The following is a 5,703-nucleotide window of genomic DNA, read 5'->3' as shown; positions in this document are numbered from 1 at the left end:
AGAGGTCTTTTCATTAATTTGTGTCTTTTCTTCAGCCATGTTTTGTAGTTTTCAGTGTATAAATCTTTCATCTCCTGTTTAAAGTATTCCGAAGTATTTTATTCTTGTTGGTGCTATTGTGTCCGGAATTGGTGGGTTCTTGGTCTTGCTGACTTAAAGAATGAAGCCATGGACCCTCACGGTGTCACAGTTCTTAAAGATGGTGTGTCTGGACTTTGTTCCTTCAGAGGTTCAGATGTGTCTGGAGCTTCTTCCTTCTGGTGGGTTCGTGGTCTGGCTGACACGAGCGAAGCTGCAGACCTTTGCAGTGAGTGTTACAGCGCTTAAAGGCCCCGCGGGTCTGGAGTTGTTCCGTCTTCCCGGTTGGTTCATGGTTTCACTGGCTTCAAGAGTAAAGCTACAGACCTTTGCGGTGAGTGTTACGGCTCATAAAGGCAGCCTAGACCCTAAGAGAGAAAGAAAAAGCTTCCGCAGTGCAGAAGGGGAACGGAGTGGGTTGCAGCTGGTTGGCTGGGAAGCCTGTTTTTATTCCCTTATCTGACCCCCCCCCCTCACATCCTGCTGATTGGTCCATTTTACAGAAAGCTGATTGGTCTGTTTTACAGAGAGCTGACTGGTCCATTTTGACAGGGTGCTGACTGGTGCATTTAGTATCCCAGAGCTAGACACGGAGTGCTGATTGGTGCATTTACAATCCTCTAGCTAGACATAAACGTTCTCCAAGTCCCCACTAGATTAGCTAGAGGTAGAGCATGGTTGGTGCGTTTACAAACCTTGAGCTAGACACAGAGTGCTGATTGGTGTGTTTACAAACCTTGAGTTAGACACAGAGTGTTGATTGGTGCATTTACAATCCTTTAGCTAGACACAGAGTACTAGACAGAAAAGTTCTCCAGTCCCCAACAGACTCAGAAGCCCAGCCGGCTTCACCCCGTGGATCCTGCACTGGGGCCGCAGGTGGAGCTGCCCGCCAGTCCTGCGCCTCCTGCACCAGCACTCCTCAGCCCCTGTGCGGTGGAGGTCCGGGGTGCTGGTAGGGGAGGCTCCAGCCGCGGGGGAGTCCACCGCGGCGGGGAGGGGGAAGAAGTGGGGGGAGTGGAAAGTGGGTGGGGGATTAGGGCATGTGGGCTGCAGGTCGGGAGCCCTGCCCCACGGGAGGCAGCGGAGGCCCCGTGAGAACTCGAGCACAGTGCCAGCGGGCTGGCACTGCTGGGGGACAGAAAGGCAGCGCATCTGCAGCTTCATTCTTGAAGTCAGTGAGACCAAGAACCCACCGATTCTGGACACACTATTATAAATGGATTGTTTTCTTAATTTGTCTGTTAGTTCTTCATTCTTTTTTTTTTTTTTATTTTTACCCAGTGAAAACTGGAAAATATACTGGACAAGTTCTAAAAAAGCTGTACCACATTTTTCAAACTTCATGTATAAAAACAAGAGACTTTCCTGTGATTTTTTATCTTGCAACTTTGCTGAATCTATTTATTATTTCTTTTTCTTTTTAAATATGTATATTTCTTTCTTTTTTCTTTCTTTCTTTTTTTTTTTTTTGAGACCAAGTCTTGCTCTGTTGCTGAGGCTGGACTGCAGTGGCGCGATCTCCGCTCACTGCAACCTCTGCCTCCCAGGTTCAAGCAACTCTCCCTGCCTCCGCCTCTGGAGTAGCTGGGATTACAGGCGCCCATCATTGCGCCTGGCCAATTTTTGTATTTTTAGTAGAGACAGAGTTTTGCCATGTTGGATAGGCTGGTCTTGAACTCCTGACCTAAGTTGATCTGCCCCCCTCGGCCTCCTAAAGTGCTGGGATTACAGGCGTGAGCCACCGTGCCCGGCCTGCTGAATCTATTATTTCTAACAGGTGTGTGTGTGTGTGTGTGTGTGTGTGAGAGTGTGTGTGTAGTCTTCAGGGTTTTCTACATATAAGATCATGTTATATGAAGAGATAATTTTACTTCTTCCTTTCTGATTTAGATGAGTTTTATTTCTTTTCCTTGCCTAATTGCTCTCACTGGGACTTCTAGTATTATGTCCAATGGAAGTGGTGAAAATGGGCATCCTTGTCTTATTTCTGATCTTAGATGAAAACTTTTTACTCTTTTACCATTTAGTATAATGTTAGCTGTGGGGTTTTCATATGTGTCAATGAAGAGTTTTCACGCAGAACACTTCCGACACTAAATATATGGAGTTTTTCCACACCAACAACTGGTTCCAACCCTCTGGACACCAACTGGGTGTCCTACAGTTCAATGCTGACACTGCCTGGATTTAGTGTAGACCACACAGGCTAAGGGCTCAGTCCTACAAGACCACCCTCATTCCAGACACCAGTCACAGGTCCCAGGTTGCCACCTGTACTTCTGACTAACTGTAATTGGGTATAAATTGGGAGTTCCTGTGACCATCCACCCACATTCAGGTTTGATAGTTTGCTACAATGGCTCACAAAACTCAAGAAATGGCTTTACTATTACCAGTTTATTATAAAGAATACAACTCAGAAACAGCCAAATGGAAAAGATGCATAAGACAAGGTACAGGGATGGGATGGGGTTGGTGGTGCTGAGCTTCTTTTTTTGGGGGGGACGGAGTTTCGCTATTGTTGCCCAGGCTGGAGTGCAATGTCCCGATCTCCGCACACAGCAGCCTCGGGCTCCCTGGGGTTCAAGCGATTGTCCTGCCTCAGCCTCCTGAGTAGCTAGGATTTCAGGCGCCCACCACCATGCCCGGCTAATTCTGTGTTTTTAGTAGAGATGGGGTTTCTCCATGTTGGTCAGGCTGGTCTCAAACTCCTGACCTCAGATGATCCACCTGCCTCGGTCTCCCAAAGTGCTGGGATTACAGGCATGAGTCACCGTGCCCGGCCTGGTGGTGCTGAGCTTCTGTACCCTCTCTGGGCGTGCCACCCTCCCAGCACCTTGATGTGTTCACCAATCCAGAAACTCTCTGAGCCCTAGTATTTAGGGGGTTTTATGGAGGTTCCATTAAGTAGGTATGACTGATTAAATCATTGGCCATTGGTAATTGAATCCAATCTCTAGCCCCTCTTCACTTCCTTCAAGGCTGGGGGTCAGACTGAAAGTTCTAGTCCATTAGTCACATGGTTGGTTCCTCTGGCAATCAGCCCCCATCCTGGAGCTGTTTAGGGGCCCACAAACAGTCACCTTATTGGCATAAACACAGGTATTGTTGAAAGGGGCTGGTTACGAATAACAAGAGATGCTCCTTTCACCGCTATCACTGGGGAAATTCCAAGGGTTTTGAACCAGGGACAAAGAACAAATATATACATTTCTGATGATCACCTCTTTATTATGCTGTGGTAGTTTCCCTCTATTCTTAGTTTGTTGCGTGTTTTTCTCATGAAGGGTATTGAATGTTGTCCAATTCTGTGTTAGTTGAGAAGATTGTGTGAGTTTTTTTCTATCATTCTGTTAATGAGGTGTATATTACATTGGTTGATTTTCATATGTTGAATCATCCTTGCATTCTGGCAATAAATCCCATATGATTATCTTGTATAATCCTCTTAATGTGCTCCTGATTTCTGTTTGCTAGTATTTTGTTAAAGACATTGTAAGCAGGCTGGGCATGGTGGCTCATGTCTGTAGGCCAAGGTGGGTGGATCACTTCAGGTCAGGAGTTCAAGACCAGCTTGGTCAACATGGTGAAACCCTGTCTCTACTAAAAACACAAAAACTACCTGGGCATGGTGCGTGCTTGTAGTCCCAGCTACTCAAGAGGTTGAGGTCGGAGAATTGCTTCAGTCTGGGAGGTAGAGGCTGTAGTGAGCCAAGACTGAACCACTGGACTCCAGCCCTTGGGTGACAGAGGGAGTCTTCATCTCAAAAAAAAAAAAAAAAAAAAAAAAAAGATATGTAAGAAGACAGGGAGGGTCTCCAGGGACTATAGGAATTTAATCAACTTGAGCAATCAGCCTTTTTTCCCCCCAAACCCTGTATGGAATGTGGTCACCCAGTTAGTTTAACACAGCCCCTGACAGACCCCAGCAACTTATAGATGAACCCCAGTTAACTTTCCTCATTACTATGCCAAACTCTGGACACACCCTGGGAGGAGCTATCACTTTATTACCATAATACATGATCTATGTGCTGACATAATGATTCACTGCATCTGTGCAACTGGGACCCTCTCCTCTATGTGCAATGATGCATCCTCTCCCATCTCCATCACCCATCAAACCCTCCTGTCACTTTCGCTCAGGGAGACACTGCTTTGGAGAATGTGCCCAGTGCTCTTTTTTTTTTTTTTTTTTGTTGAGACAGAGTCTCGTTCTGTCGCCCAGGCTGGAGTGCAGTGGCTGGATCTCAGCTCACTGCAAGCTCCGCCTCCCGGGTTTACGCCATTCTCCTGCCTCAGCCTCCTGAGTAGCTGGGACTACAGGCGCCCGCCACCTCGCCCAGCTAGTTTTTTGTATATTTTAGTAGAGACGGGGTTTCACCGTGTTAGCCAGGATGGTCTCGATCTCCTGACCTCGTGATCCGCCCGTCTCGGCCTCCCAAAGTGCTGGGATTACAGGCTTGAGCCACCGCGCCCGGCCAGTGCTCTCTTTATGTGTGCCAAGTAATAAAATTCATGTTGATTAAAACCCACACTCTCATGGGGAGTTGTCTGTTACTCGCCAGGTGGATGAACCCTGGTTTTTTTTCTGGGTAACAAATCTTACATCAATACTCACACCAGGGATATTGGTCTGTGGTTTTATTTTCTTGTATTATCTTTGCATAAATAAATAAATAAATAAATAAATAAATAAATAAATAAATATATTTTTAAGACGAGATCTTGCTCTATCACCCAGGCTGGAGTGCAGTGGCACAATCTTGGCTCACTGCAACCTCTGCCTCCGGGTTTAAGTGATTCTCCTGCCTCAGCCTCCTGAGTAGTTGGGATTACAGGCATTCACCACCTTGCCCGGCTAATTTTTGTATTTTTGGTAGAGATGGGGTTTCACCATGTTGATTGGCTGGTCTTGAACTCCTGAACCTCAGATGATCCACTCACCATGGCCTCCCAAAGTGCTGGGATTACAGGATTACAGGCGTGAGTCACTGTGCCTGGCACTTTTATATATTTCACTACAAGTTTATATAAAAAATAATAACTGTTTAGCAAGCAGTTCATTAAATGCCTGAAAATGTTAACAGCTGATTCTCATGAGCCAATGTGAGTGGGCTCCAGTATATCTTGGCCAAACTTTGCATGTCTTTTGCAATTTAGGCCACAGTGAACTGAGTCAATTTCTCATAGTAATAGAACAGGAAATGAAGGGTATACGTGCCTATAACTTATTTGGCAAAAAACTGAAAAACCAGAACAAATACCAAGCTGTGAATTATTTCCCAAATGCCTATCGGAATGCATCATCTTAACAGCATAAAATTCAGTCCTTTTTACTCAAAGGCATTGTGTACTTTATCCTTTTTTTCCCTCTAAACATTGGAGCGAGTGAATACTGTACTTGCATATCTCATTTAATTCTCTCAATAATGAACAATGTGGGTACTATTTTTCTCCCCATTTTAGACACTTAAGTTTAGGGAAGGTAAGTGACTTAAGCAAAATCACACAGCTAGCCGGCAATACAGCCAGGATTTGAACCATAGCTGCCTGGACCTCAGTGGTCATCTGATCACACCTTTACACATCTACAATAGCACATGACATAGTTAATATTTG

The sequence above is a fragment of the Rhinopithecus roxellana genome, chromosome 11, assembly GCF_007565055.1.
Source record: "Rhinopithecus roxellana isolate Shanxi Qingling chromosome 11, ASM756505v1, whole genome shotgun sequence".
In the NCBI taxonomy this organism is placed as follows: domain Eukaryota; kingdom Metazoa; phylum Chordata; class Mammalia; order Primates; family Cercopithecidae; genus Rhinopithecus; species Rhinopithecus roxellana.
The sequence above is the reverse complement of the archived record's forward strand: the minus strand, read 5'-3'. Positions refer to the sequence as shown.